At 45.5% G+C, this 15,591-nt stretch overlaps 1 protein-coding gene across 4 annotated transcripts in view; it reads left to right on the top strand.

Moving 5' to 3' along the window:
* MTSS1 (MTSS I-BAR domain containing 1) overlaps positions 1-15,591 on the top strand; it is a 260,477-nt gene that overhangs the window by 33,791 nt on the left and 211,095 nt on the right. For 2 of the 4 annotated variants that reach the window (XM_079902289.1, XM_079902291.1), the window contains exons 2-3: positions 4,174-4,336; positions 4,581-4,791. The gene's annotated coding sequence lies outside the window, so the exon portion shown is untranslated. Of the gene's footprint in view, positions 1-2,953; positions 3,110-4,173; positions 4,337-4,580; positions 4,792-7,396; positions 7,420-15,591 lie in introns of those variants that run through there. The other 2 variants (XM_079902290.1, XM_079902293.1) reach the window with 2 other exon arrangements.

Below are 15,591 nucleotides of genomic sequence, written 5' to 3' on the forward strand. Positions count from 1 at the left end.
TCAGCTCATTCCCCTGAGCATGAAAGTCATTACAGAACCTGGAGGCACAGGAAGGAGGAGAAAGTGAGCAGAGGGAAGAAATGTGGCACAATTTTCAAATATCATCAATCCTAATTCTCAACTATTAAGGTTATGCAAAGATAGCATTACCTTTTCTACTTAACTCCTTGCTCATTACATAATAATTCAGGTTTACTTTACAAAAATCAGAGAATATAGGAAAGCAGATAATAGCTATTCATAATCCACACCCCAAAACATCCACCATTCACACTTGGACTTATTGCCTGCCAGATGTTTTCCTTTGCACGTATCTATATTTTCATTTTTACAAGAGAAATACCATCACTTCCTAATTGCCTCCGTGTCTTTGCTTCCTTTTTCTTGATAAACACAGATTTTAAAAATACTCCTGAGACCCATTCTACCTCCCCACCACACATTTCTGCTTTTGATTTGCATCGCACCGTCCTCTCCCGGGGCCCCTTCCTGTGGCCACCACATTCTTTCACACAAGGAGTCAGTTCTCTCTCCAGCCCTGAGTTCACATGGGGAGGCCTGGATTACCACGCAAACAGCACCAGAGAAAAGGGTGATCTCCAAAGGCTTCTTTAGAATAGTTGTTACCTTTCCCCAGATATCAGATTTGCGTTTTCTTTTAGACCTCAGGTGCTGAGAGTTGAGTTAATTACACTCCTCCATTAAAGACATGATTATCCCCCACACCTGGACCAAGAACTCCTGGGTTTTAGTATGTTTCTTTACACACCAAGTCTCCACTTCTTCTCCCTTCCCCCCATTCACATCCATCCTGGAAGACTGTGCCGGGCAGCTTCTATTTGCACCTCCAGGGCCACTCTCCATTTCTCTTGGTCCAGCTCTGAGTCCCTGGCGGCTCATCTGTAGGGTGAACATCAACAGCTTGTTTGCCCCCTGGGTTTTTACTGGGTTTGGCCAATGAAAAGTACTGTCAGGAGAGCCAGAAGGTGGCAGGAAGGAGAAGCTGGGGTATTTGACCCCTTTACCTGCCAGTGAGTAAGGTCCTCTGGTGGGAGAAAGTGTTGGCTGCATCCTCCAGCTCCTGGAGGCTGGTCCTCTCCAGGGAGCTCTCTCACCTCATTCAGCTCTTCAGGTGTAGGGCATGTGGAGGTCCCAGGGCTGCTCCTAGCTCCTGGACACTTTACCACTGACGGTTGCTTTTCCTAACACTGCTCCTGTCTTTGTAAATAGTCCTTGTATTAATTCTGCAATTCTGCAATGTGTATGCCTATCTTTTTCTTGCCTGGATCCTGTCAGATGCACAAATGTGTGTGTCATTGTAAATTATGGAATGTTCCTTTGTATGCACACGTGTGTGTTCCTATGTATTTAATGAGTAGAATATTACCTGTTTCTTATGCATTTAGGATAACACTGTTTATACGGCCTGCATTCTCGTAAACACTCGAGGTTGTTGCTTCTAACTGCATGCAGCATTGCTCCCGTGCATCTCTCCTCTTACTTCTCCAGCCCCTAATGAGGAACTGCCTCCAACTTCCAGCCTTCACAGGCAACACCACATTAAATCCAAATTTTCATCAACTTCTTTTCTTTTTTTTTTAGCTGTGCTGCGCAGCAGGTGGGATCTTAATTCCCCTACCACAAATGGGAACCTGTGCCCCCTGCATTGCAAGGGCAGAGTCAACCACTGGACCACCAGGGAAGTCCCGAATTTTCATCAACTTTTTAACCCAACATTTTTCAGTTCTTTTCAGTTCTTTTCTTGGTGTCAGTTCTGTATTTACGCCAAGAACAGTGATTTTATGAGTAAATCACACTGCATAAACCTCAAGTGTATGTTGCTCCTTTAAAAGGTGCTTTTGGAATGTGTTTTTTCCTGATCTTAAATTTTTCCTACGATCTTAAATTGTGTAAAAAAAAAAATGACAAGAATCACATAAGCTACCATTCATTGAGCAGTTCCTATGTGCTGGGTTCTCTCCTAAGTCGGTTCTGAGCTGTAGCTCATCAAAAGCATGGGAAGGAAGGCAGCTTGGACTCGCTCGCCAGGGCTGATGGTTAAATTTTCAAGAATTTTGCAATCCAGCTACTAAACACAACAATTATTTAAAAATTAAATTATGTTAACCCACAATTAAATAAGTTTACATTAACAACAAATGTGCTGAAAACCGAAGACTCATCAGTTCCTACTTATTTTACTACCCTTAACTGTTCTCTAGGCTCAAATTATGTCTGTTGTACCTGGACAGGGTATAACAGAGCACATCTCTTTCCAACTCCACATTCAAAGATGTTACATTGCTATCTTAAAATCAGCTGTGGTGGGAGTATTTGGACCGTGGAAATTAGCAAATGCTATAATAAATCAGGGGTTCCCCCCATCGGCACAGCTGGTTAAGCATTTATCAGCAACACAACAGTCCTATGAGACTGGTACATTTTCATTTTACAGATGAGAAAGTGAGGTTTAAAGGAATCAAAGAACTGTCTCAAATCTTAAAGCTACTGAAAGCTAGAATTGGGATTCCAATGAGAGCTCATATAATTCCAGGCCACACCCACCCAAGGGTATCGTAGAACAATAGGGGAAAGACATAGTAACTAAAAGGTAGGGTTTTGTTGTATAGCCCCCGCGGGGCAGACAAGGAAGCTAGGCACAGGGGGGTTAAGTTATTTGTCCAAGATTATATGCTTAAGGAAGAGAAAGGCAGGGTGGGGTTTAATCCAAAGACTCCTGGCCCTAGAGCTCCCCCGCTTCCCCACCACTCTCGGATGCCCTTAGGCACCGGAAAGGGCAGGGCCAAGGTACCATTTTCTTCCTCTGTGTCTCTCTCCCGGCCTCTCGCTCTCTCTTGCCACGTGATACCCTCTTTATGCTTCTCCCTGCGCTTTATTTTCCTCTCTCTGCTTTTGTGCATCCATTTCTGCCTCGCAGTTCCTAAGTCCTAGATTCAAGAACCTGCCCAAGCTGACGAGAGAATGCCCGTTCCAGAAAACACCAAGTTCCCAAGGCAAGGTCTTACTGGCCCAGCCTGGGTCACGTAGCTGCCCCTGATTTCATCTAAGCGTCCAGCAGGGCTGCTGGGCCTGCACCTCTCCCCCATGGGTAAGGGAAGCAATGCTGGGAGGGGGTGGGCTGAGCAAATACCCAGAGGGTGTCTACACCCTTCTTACCAGATACCCAGCCAGTGGGACCGCTGGGACGCTGGGGCAAGAAGAATGATAGTGATAATATTAATCACTCTTCGAGTTCCCAGAATGTGCTTCACAGATACTGCTTCATTTAATACAATAACCCCATGGAGTGCGTCTTATTATTATCATCATCACCCTTATTTTACAGATGCGTTAACTGAGGCACAGAAAGATTGATAGTTAGTGAGGGGCGAGGCCAGGATTCCGGCCCAACTGAATATCCTCAGGGCCGGCCAGCACGCTGATCTGCTACACCTAACTGCTCACATCCGCCAGACCTCCCTCTCAGATCTGCTGGGAGGACCAAATTAGATAACAATGCCTTGGGGAGCCTTCTAAGCTCTATAAAAACGAAGAGTCTCTCCTCTGTCCCTGTGTCGTCCTTTATGCTGGAATCAAGGCAGTGATACAGAAACAGACGTGGGGCACATTTTAGGTCAGTTTGCCCTACCTACCTCTCCTCCACAATTCCCGCCAGGAGACTCACCTTTTGGTCTTACACCATATCTGTCGGAGGCCTCCAGTAAACCTTAAACATGTAACTTAGAAGAGGCAATAAAGCTTTTATTAGACCAATAGCCGTGGCTAAGTTTTCTCCAGTGAGGGCTTTGGGGGAGTAGGAGAGAGGGTAAGTGTAGCTTGCATATTTAATTAGGACAGCTGGGGAAAGCAAGATTCAGGTGGAGAGGATCAGGGCTGAGAGAGGAGCCTGGTAGCAGGCAGGGGGCTGCAGAGCAGAGGCAGGGCTCTGCAGCAGGGGAGAGGGCGCTCCACAGGCAGTGGCGTTAAGTGCCGGCCGCGTCTTTTCAGGATCTTAGCTGTCAGAATCGCTGTGAGCCAGATGAATCCCTGCATTGTACAGATGAGGAAACCGAGGCCCAGACCTACTGACGACCAGGCTGTCACAGTCTCTTTTCTGGTTCACCATGTGACCTCTGTCGACCCCTGAAAAATTCCCTGAATGTGTTCTTCCAGGAAGGTTTCCCCTGCTTGTGGCAGACACCAGAGAGTCACCACCCGGGATGCAGGGATGCGAAAAAGGACACAGGCAGAAAGACACGGGACTCCCAACCTGAGCTTCCTCAAGTGCCTTCACTTCCATTGCTGTTCTTGCTTGATGGGAAGTTGTGCCAGTGTGGTAAGAATCTTCGTTCCTCCCCGACACTTTACAAAAGCGCTGCTAACCCCCCTGCCTGACAGTCAAGACCTCCTACCTTCTCTATTTGTCAGCCTTCCTTTCCTCTCCTTGCCAACAAGAGCAACACCTCTGACTATCCCGGCACCCAGAGCTGCATTCACTGTGATTGAAGTTTCATGATTTTTTTTTTTTTTTTTTTTTGCGGTACGCGGGCCTCTCACTGCTGTGGCCTCTCCCGTTGCAGAGCACAGGCTCCGGACGCGCAGGCTCAGCGGCCTGGCTCACAGGCCCAGCCGCTCTGCGGCATGTGGGATCTTCCCGGACCGGGGCACGAACCCGTGTCCCTTGCATCGGCAGGCGGACTCTCAACCACTGCGCCACCAGGGAAGCCCTGAAGTTCCATGTTTTATATTCTGTCTTCACAAAGAGCTCGTCAGCCTGAGGATGGCTCCCAGGTAAGTCTTTTCAATGGCGCTCAATGAGGGTTTTACTTATCCACTGTCACGTTCTTCTCCTCTCCTCCCCCATATATGCCTGTTCCAAATCTTCTCTGTTCTTTTCACACCCATGGTAACAACAGGGAGGGCGGCCCAGCACAGAGCCTCCAGGCTGCCAGGCACTTTATACACAGCTGCTTACGGAATCCCCAGCAGGAGGGGACGTGGTCTGTTTTGCAGATGAGAAACCTGAGGCTCAGGGCTACTAAGTGGCAGCTGGCAGGGTGTGAGCAGCAGGTGAAAGTTCAAGTCCATGTCTGCCTGCCTCCAAAGCCCCTGCTATTTCACCCTCCACCCGCTCACTTTGGTGAAGAAAATTGAGACCACCAGGTGTAAAGCATCTTAACTTCCTGCCACCCATGTCTAAAGGCATCGATCTCCACATTCATCTTCACGTCCCTTTCTGTCTCAGAGGATGAATGTCCCAGCTCCTCCCTGAGTCCAGCCTCTCTGTCTGCACTCCCATCCCGCTTAATGCTTGATCCCCTCCCACTTGCACCAAGGTCCTGCTCCATAAATGAGCTCTCCTCTCTGTGTCCTCTGTTTCCTCCTCTCCAGGAGATGTCCCCCCTCAGCCCCTTAACATGCTCAAGTCTCAGAACAAACAGACAAACTTGATCCTGGTTCCTCAAAAAGTTAAAACTAGAATTACCCTATGACCCAGTGATTCCGCTTCTAGGCATATACCTGAAAGAATTGAAAACAGTTAAACATTTGTACACAGATGTTATAGCCGCACTATTCACAATTGCCAAAAGGTGGGAAAAAACCAGATGTTCTGAAACTAGAAAGAGGTGGTGGTGGTACTACACTGTGAAAGTACTAAATACCACTGAACTGTACACTTTAAAACGGTTAGTTTTATGTCATGTGAATTTCATCTAGATAAAAAAAAAAGAGGGGAAAAAATCTTGATCCTGTGTGAACCCCTGTAGCTATCACCCATCTTTCTCCTTATGAATCGCCAACTGTCTTGCATATTAGTCCATATCCACCATCTGTGCTTTCCTGTTCCTGGTTCACTCCTGAACCCACCTCAATCTGGCTTCTCTGCCTCCGTTCTTCCCCCCAGGCTGTCCTGTCAAAAGCTACTAATAAGTGCATGATTATCAGATCCCATGACTACTTTTCAGCTCTTACCATAATAGTACCTATCAGACTAATACACCCAACTGTGCTTTGGGTGTCTGGTGGGTAACTCACACTTCATGTGTGTACACCTGAAGCTCACCACCCACTCAGACAACCTGCTTGTGCAGTCACTTCTTCTGTTGGCGTCAAGAAAAGGATACCTAACTGAAAGGGATTTAACCAGAGGAGCGCATTATCACGTGTATTTAGAAATCCAGAGGAAAGCCTTTAGAATTGGTTAATTCAGTAGTCCACGGGCCCAGGCATGTAATTTCCATACTTCAGTTCAGCCATCTGCAGAATACTGACTCGATCCTTAGGTTTCCCTACTGCCTCCACCTCATGTTTGAAAGATGGTTGCCACAGTTCCGGGCATCACATTGTGGACATGGCAGCAAACAGCAGAAGAGGGGGAACATTTCCAAGCAGTTTTTTCACTCAGGGCCTTTGGTCAGGACCACTGATTTAGGCCTAGCTTCAAAGGAGACTGATAAAGCAAGTATTTGACTTTTTTTTTTTTGACCTCCACTATGGGGAGGAAGTCCATGCCATTTACAACAAATTTTGGAGACCCTCTGCTCTAGCCTATCACCAAATCCTGCATATTTTATCTTCTAAGTAATTCTCCAGTCTGCTTCTTTCTCTCCATACTTTCATTGCTCTACTGAGGGCTTCTCCATCATCTCTAATTTAAGCTAATGAGATAGACTCCTCTTAACTGGCCTCCCTGTCTCCAGTCTTGCTGTCCCCCCACCCTCAGTTCCACCCCCAGCAAAGCTAAAATGCAAATGTGATCATGTCATACTCCTTAAAATCCCCTTTGCCTTCAAAACCAAGTCCAAGCGCTTGGCGGTGCACACTAAGTCCTTCGTGACTTGGTGCCTGCCCCCCTGTTGATGACCACAACATTCTTAAGGCTTAGGAATATCAAATATAGTTAGTTCTCTGCTCCCCCCATGGTCTTTGCACCTCCCGGCCTTTGCATGAAACACCTTCCTCCATCCCTCCCCACTCCTCTCATCTGGCAAACTGTCCATCCCACTAAATTCTGTTCAGGTATCACCTCCTCCAGGAAGCCTTCTCAGAACTCACCACCTTCCATGCACCCCTGTTTCCCTGCCTACATTTATCTCTTCACTTTGTGCATTATATAAAAATTACCACCCCACTTCCTTAGACTGAGCAACAGGAGGGCGAAGATAGTTTCTGTTTTGACTTGGTATCACTAGCATCTAGGAGGGGGTCTGGCACATAGCTCCTCAGTAAAAGTTAATTGAACGGAACAGAGACTATCTTTCAGTTGCCTCTGTGTGCTTACAGATCTCTCTAGCTCAACCCCTGCAACTTACAAGTGCAGCAGGTAGTTGCTAATGTTGCCTCCTCACTTTTGGGACAAAGACCCTGTTTTATACCCTGTGCACCCTTCATAGCAGATGGTCCAGTGCCTTGTACATGGTACGTACCCAATAGGTATTTCTAAAGGATCTAGGAATTATTTTGTAAAATCATGTACAGTTGACCCTTGAACAGCGTGGGGGTTAGGGGCACCCACCCTCCACGCAGTCGAAAATCCAAGTATTTACACGCACACACGTTTCCGCCATATATACAGTTCCTCACCTCTGGATTCAACTAACCTTGCATTGCAGTATTTACTACTGGAAAAGATCCACATATAAGTGGACCCATACTGTTCAAACCCCTGTTTTTTAAGGGTCAACTGTATATATATATATTTTTTTTAATTTTTTTTAAATGTATTTATTTTATTTATTTATTTATTTTTGGCTGCGTTGGGTTTTTGTTGCTGCGTGCAGGCTTTCTCTAGTTGTGGCGAGCGGGGGCTACTCTTCGTTGCGGTGCGCAGGCTTCTCATTGCGGTGGCTTCTCTTGCTGTGGAGCACGGGCTCTAGGTGCACGGGCTTCAGTAGTTGTGGCGCGCGGGCTCTAGAGCACAGGCTCAGTAGTTGTGGTGTACGGGCTTAGTTGCTCCACGGCATGTGGGATCTTCCCGGACCAGGGCTCAAACCCGTGTCCCCTGAATTGGCAGGCTGATTCTTAACCACTGTGCTACCAGGGAAGCCCCCTAACTATATACTTTTAAGGTGAGTTTTACTTTTTCTTTTAATTTTACAATTACAACATCATTGTAGAAAATGTATAAAGAATGGAAAAGCCTTAAGAAAAAAGTAAAATTCTCTAATGACCCTTCAACCTACATTAATGTTGGAATGGATTTCCTCCCTGTCTTTTCTTATGTGCAAGATCGTAGGGAGTGGGGAGAGGGGAGTGCAGCTGTTACACAGGTGTATGTTTAAATCCCGCTCTTCCCTACTTCTGCTGCTGGTTAATTGACCATTAGGATGGCCGCTTTGCCTGGATCTCACTTTTTTACACTGTGGGCAAACACTGGAGATTCGGCAGTGAAGGCCCCTTGATTTCTGGAAATCAGCCTTCTCTCCACCTTCTTACATTAGTGGGAAAGCAGGCAGAGCACCTCGTATATGCCTCAGAGATCCTACATCTAAGAACAAGGAGCTGTGGGACTTCCCTCATGGTCCAGTGGTTAAGACTTCGTCTTCCAATGCAGGGGGTGCGGGTTTGATCCCTGGTCGGGGAGCTAAGATCCCACATGCCTTGGGGCCAAAAAACCAAAACATAAAACAGAAGCAGTATTGTAACAAATTCAATAAAGCCTTTAAAAATTGTCCACATCAAAAATAAATCTTTAAAAAAAAACCAAGGAGCTCAGGATCTACCGTAAAAAGCCTCTGGCAAAGGAGACATGCATCTCGCCTCTTGGGAAGGGAAGTTTACTCATCCGGGGCAGGGCTTAAGGAAGTCACCCAGCAAGGAGGGGGCCCCTGAGGGCTGAGCTCAGGCCATTTCACTAGGAAAAGTCCTGGGGTGAGTGGGAAGGAACATGAGCCTGGGCGTGAGGAGGATATGCTTAAGAGGAACACAGAAAGGGCAGACTCAGCATTAGGAGTTGTAGGATGTGTTTCTGGCGTAAATCAGGAGCTCCCATTTATTGAGCACCGGATGCAGAAGCTGTTGAGATTAGAGCAGGCTTCTGAATGACATCCACCCCCCACCTCATCTATTCCCCACCGGTTCTGAACCATTCGAAACAATAGAGGGCTCTGACAGCTGGAGACCAAAATGACAGACCAGTCTTGGCGAGCCCGGCTTAGGTTTATGGCAAAAATGGGCTTCCTTTTATTGCCAGTGAGTATCAGGCCAACATATTAATAACAGCTGGCCCCAGGCAGTGATGGAAAAGCCCTGGCCTCCTCCTGTGGTGAGTCTCCCCCCACAATATAAGGTGGATGAGCAAGGTAGAGTGTGCGCTTCGGCGGCTGCTGGGTCCCAGAGGGAAAGTGGAGAGACGACTACTCCCAAAGGTGCCAGCCAGGTAATTCCTGCCTTTTCTTCCACACACATGTACACTCCACAGCTAGCATTTTGACCAACACGTAAAAGGTGCCCATTCAATATGTGATGAATGAATGACACCACGGTAAGTTCGAGGGGGTCTGATATCTCGCTGAACTCAAGGAGTCCAGTGACTGTAGGAGATAAAATCGGAGTTGGAAGGTCTTGTATCCTAGGAGGCTTGAGGAGGGGCCTGAAAGGAGCCAGGAGTGCTACACGCATTGATGTCCCTCCACACGGAAACATGAAGCAAGGGGAAAGGAAGTTCCACATAAGAGGCATCATGCTGGGAGCTTTACGTATTTTTAATCTCTATTCTGAACAAACCTGTAAGGAAGATATTAATATCTCCATTTTGAGATGAAGAAACTAAGAGGAGTTAAGTCAGAGCACATCATACAGCTAGCTGGTGGTAGAGCTGGGATTTGAATCCAGGTTTTTCTGAATCCAGGGTCCATGCTTTTTTCACATGGTACACCGCCCTCCCAATTTCCTTATGAACACCATCCACTTATGGGGCAGGCCCTTACCCATCTGAGAACCCTTGCTAGCAAGGCATGTCAGGATGTAGGGGCTATAAGCATAGTAAAAATAGCCTTTTTAAAAAAAAAAAACTTGGTTATGGGTTCAGAATAGGGGGAAGACGTTGTGGTTGGAGTGATCAAGGGGGTAGAAGGTGGACTTGAGGAACAAATAAGATTCCAGTGGATTTGGTTTTTTTTTCTCATTATTCTGGTTTGTTGGGTCATAAGAATCAGCCCACACAGCCCTTGCTCTTCTCTCATGTGTGTTCATTTCTGGGTATTAGTTTAAGTTTTGGTTCCATCCTCAATTATCTGGGGCAGGTTTCTTACCCTTTCTGAGTTTGGATGTCTTCATCTGTAAAATGTGATTGCCGTAAAGACTAAACTAGATGAGTCCATGAAAGTCCTTGGGTCACAGCCCCGTTCAACTCTTTCCCCTCCATCTCTCTTGATTTTGAATCATTTTTCGTTGCTGCTTTTAGAAAACCCCACTGCATGTTGATTTTTGGAGGCCTCCCTGATTTTGATGCTGCCTGATTTTGATGCTGAACTGCTGGACACCCGCCCCAGAGCCCTCATTTAAAGCCTTATCTCCAGCCCTTGCACAAACGTTATCTCCCTTCTTACAAGGGCAGAGACGAGATGTCTTGATCTGATTCTTCCACGGACACCTGCTGCTGTGTACAGTGAAGCACATTTCTGTTTAGGAAAGGAGAGCTGGTGAAAGTGTGGAGCTGAGTCCCAGCAACAGGGGGGTCTTGGGTTCCCTGAATTCTTCACACGTGACGTCTGGGTCTGCCAGTCCCTGGGTTGGAGGATGGAGCAGGCTGGCCAAGGCTTCCTACCATCAGCACTGGGTGCATGTGTGCAAGCGCATGTGTGTGTGTGTGGAGGTTTTGTCCTCGTTTGGGGGTTTTGTGGTGATTCCAGGAGATCCTGGACTGGCTTGGATCCACCCAGGTTTCCAAATGGTTCCTCGATCTCCAGAAATAGCTTCAAGAATTAGTTCCACCTTCTAAGGTTGTTTGCCTCTTACACATACAGAAAGCTCTTCTTCCTTCTTTCCTTCCCCCCTCTGAATCCCCCTCCCAGGCCACATCATTTTAACAGCAGAGACTATGTGTGTTTCATCTTTATACCTCCTGCTTGTCATTTGCCCATCCTCTCCACACACATGTACCCTCCACAACTAGCATTTTGACCAACACATGAAAGGTGCCCATTCAATATGTGATGAATGAATGACACCACGGTAAGTTCGAGGGGCTCTGATATCTCGCTGAACTCGAGGAGTCCAGTGACTGTAGGAGATAAAATCGGAGTTGGAAGGGCTTGTATCCTAGCCCAGCTCTGCCAATAGGTAGTAATAGTAATGAGGATGATGATGATACAGATAATAATAGAATAAGAGCTAACATTCATTCATCACCTTCTACGTTCCTGTACATGCAAAGCTCTTTCCAGACATTTGTTACCTGACTCAATCCTTACAACAGCCCTTAAAATAATGACCCTCACCCCCATTTTACAGAGGAAGAGTCTGGTGCTTAGACGAGTTAGTTCACTTGCCCAAGCCCCCCACCTCCCTACCCCAGCTAGTAATTGGTGATTTGACACCGCTTGGCTATCTGGCATGTGCCACCTCTCTGCATGTCCTCCCCCCCTGGGTGACTTGGGCCAAATCACTTCCCCTCTCTGGGCTTTGCTGTCCTCATCTGTGAAATGGAAGACAGGGGACAGATGACATGATGACTAAGGTCCCTATGAGAACTCTCTTTCCACCAGATCAGAAGCAGCACCAAATGGTAACCCCTCCCGTTTGCAGAGGCTTTTACAGTTCATAATGCCCTTACTCATGCCTCTCATTAAGCAGATTGCCTTGGAAACAGGATTTGCCTGCACGGTTAGACCAGCTCCCCAGAGACACTGCTCGGGAAGTCTTGGCAGGAGGGTGCACTTCCAGAAGCAGGGCTGCCTGTGCTCACCCTGAGATCCTAGGAGGCACTGCCCGTCCTTCCAACTCAGGTTGTCTTCCCAGAGGCAGGGGTCCTGATCGAGAGCAGTTAGACTAGTGAAGCCACCTCCCTGCACAATCTGGCAAGGCGGGGCCGGCCACTGGGCAGCAAGGTCTCTAGGAAACACCTCGTTCTGGACAGAAATGATGTAAACAGTTCCAGGAGGCTGGATTCATGCATTCTGTGTAGTTCACTCATTCATTCACTTGTTCATTCATTCAACAAACAGATATTAAATATCCATGATGGGACCTCACCATGCAAGGAACTTGGAATAAACCATGACGCCTTCTCTTAAGGAACTCATCACTGGGGAAAGAGTGGAGATCCAGACAGTCAAACAGATAAATCAACACAATGCAGCACTCTTTGGCTGTGGGACCCTAGAACATTGCATACCCTCTCTGAAACTTAGTTTCCTCACCAACCAAATGGGGCTAATAATATCCTATCTTCTGTTTCATCTTCCGCAGCTCCCCACATTCTATGGATCACTTCCTGTTTCTGAAATACACCAGATGCTTAAGCTCCCATCCCTTTGCCTCACCATTCCCGCTGCTCTTTCTGTCTGGGGTGCCCCTTTCCGATACATGTCTCATAAATACCAACTCAACCCCAGCACCTATCATAGTAGAAGATGAATACATATTTGCTCAGTGAGTAAATCCCTCAAGATCAAGTTTCTCTCTCTCTCCCTGTCCCCCTCCCCCACTCCTCTCCTCAGCTTCCTCTTTCCCTCTCCCACCACCCTCCTCCCTCTCCCTTAGCCAGACCTGATTTCCCCAGGCAGAACAATTATTTGCTTGTCTCCCCATTAAAATGCAAACCTCTTACGTGCAGATGCTGTGAATGACACAGAACATCAGTGGTTAGTAAACATTAGTAAAAGTGAAAAACAAGTTGGTCAGGAAAGGTATTATTATCTTCATTTAATAATGACTCTTAGGTTTTGAAAAATCCCAAAGAACTTGCGAATCCTCCTGGAAGGTTAAGCAACTTGCCCATCACACAGGGCTCCAGGCGGCCTCATTTTCTGACCTGAATCTGAGCCATCAGACCACAGCTCTCCTTGGCATTTAAGAAAAAGGGCTTATTTCACAAATCCTAAATGCACGTTTTCCAACATCTCAGAGATTGGGATGTATTTTTCTTTTTTGAAGGGTACATAAAATAATGGTGATGTATTTTGCAAGCAATGTGTCCTTAGATTTGATGAAATACGAATTATTCGTATCATGAAATAACTGGGAAAACTGGAAGCAACTTATTATACATTTGGCAGCTAGAAGGCACTTTTATATAATTGAATAATACAAAATAATGATAAATACTGTTAATATTTATAATTAATTATAACTGATGTGTGTATGTATAGAGGAAAGCCATTTGTAATACTTTGCTTTTACTAACAAGTCTTGGCTTAAATCTGATTTTCTTTCTTTTTTTTTTTGATGGCTTAGGTGCATTTTATTTTGAACAACAATTCTGTATTGATAGCCACCGTGGTGTAAGCAAGAATCCCCTGAGGTTAATAAGATGACAGGTATTCTTTATTTGCAGCTGAGTTTTAATTACTCCAAAATGGATAATTCCAGTGTTATCTTTATTTTTAAAATGTATTACTTAGAAATAATTTCTAACTTACAGAAAAGTTGCAAGAATAGTACAAAGAACTCTTGCATACCTTTCACTTAGAGCCACCAGTTTTTAAAACTTTGATTCATCGTGTTATTTCTCTCTCTCTTCTCTCACTGTCTCTATTTGTGCTCACATAATTATTTTTTATGAAACATTTGCGAGTAAGTTATATATGTCATGTCCCTTTACCCCTTAATGTTTAAATATGCATTTCTTAAGAGAAAGGGTATTCTTTTACAATACATGGCCACAGAACCACTAGCAAATTCCAGAAATATAATATTGATACCACACTTTTATCTAAGCTACTGTCCACAGTCCAGCTTAATCAATTGTCCCCATTATGTCTATTATAGGAACTTCTTTTCTCCTTGTCCAGAATCCAGTGCACTGTATTCCACTGTCCCATTTTTTTTGTCTCCTTTATCTGGAACAGTTCATCATCTTTCTTTATCTTTCACTACATTGACAGTATTTAAGAAACCTAGACTTTTAGGTTATTTGATGTTTCCTCATAATTTGATTCAGGCTCTGCATTTGGGGGCTGGAATATGACATAAGTGATGTTGTGTCCTTCTCAAGGTATCACATCTAGAAACACTTGATGTCTATTTGTCCCTTTGTGGTGATAGTAGCTTTCACCCCTTAGTTATCAAGTGTGCCTTTTCCACAGTATGGTTTTCTATCGCTCCTTTTGTAACTGATAACTAATTTGTGAGAAGATACTTTGAGACTGTAAATTTCCTATTCCTTATTGGACTTCTTCCCCACCTCCCACATAGAATCCGTTAATGAATCTTACTTGAATCAATTGTTACTATTAATATATAGTTGCAAAATGGTGATTTTTAAAAATCTAATCATTCCTTTTACATTTATTAATTGTAAGAAGGAACTTATTTATTTATTATCAAAATGGACTATAGGGTCTTATTTTATTCAACAGGTTACAATCCATTACTGTCTGTATTTATTTTGATGCTCAAAATTGTCATAGGTTTGGCCAGTAAGAGCCCATTTAAGCTGGTTCTTGTGCCCTTTGACATGCTCTACAATCATTTTTAAAAATTTTGAGCATTTCCTGTCTTTTTTTTTTCTATTTCCTTATTTATTTTATTTCTTTCTTTATTTTTTGGCTGTGTTGGGCCTTCGTTGCTGTGCGCAGGCTTTCTTTAGTTGCGGCAAGCGGGGGCTACTCTTCGTTGTGATGCGCGGGCTCCTCGTTGCGGTGGCTTCTCTTGCTGTGGAGCATGGGCTCTAGGTGCACGAGCTTCAGCAGTTGCAGCACGCGAGCTCAGTAGTTGTGGCTTGTGGGCTCTAGAGCGCAGGCTCAGTAGTTGTGGCACACGGGCTTAGTTGCTCCGCGGCATGTGGGATATTCCCGGACCAGAGCAGGAACCCGTGTCCCCTGCATTGGCAGGTGGATTCTTAACTACTGCGCCACCAGGGAAGCCCCTCCTGTCTTTCTTTCTGGTGCAGGAAGATGTTCTAGGCTTATCTTGTATCTTCTGTGCCCCAGCTTTGGAATTAGCCATTTCTCCAAGGGGACTGCATGCTTTTAGTGAATGATGGCATTTAGAAACCAAGATCTGAGTGCATTGTATGCCTGTGTTTCATTTTTCTTCTTTTCAGTTATCTGTATCTTCTATTTTTAAACACAAAGAAGCATATACTTCTTTACAATAAAGAAACTTATCTATACGTTATTTTTAAAGAGAAGAAAAACAACCAAAGATAGTTGTAACAGATCCCCTTGGGACCCAAAATTCCTTGGCCCCGTGAGAAGACTTTTCATCCACTGACTTTGTCAAATGCCAGAGGAAGTAGTTCCAAAACAGAGTCTGGCCCAGGAGGTCACTGGGTGGTACTGTCTTTCCTCCATCTCCAAAGCACAGGGAGGCACACAGCAGAGTCTGTCTGCGGGGGAAGAGCTCAAGGTCCAACTTGGAGGCTGGGAGTGGTGCCCCAGGCAGGGAGCAGAGCAAGAATCCATCCAAACCAGCAGCTGATAGGAA

The sequence above is a fragment of the Stenella coeruleoalba genome (genome assembly GCF_951394435.1).
Source record: "Stenella coeruleoalba genome assembly, chromosome: 17".
In the NCBI taxonomy this organism is placed as follows: Eukaryota; Metazoa; Chordata; class Mammalia; order Artiodactyla; family Delphinidae; genus Stenella; species Stenella coeruleoalba.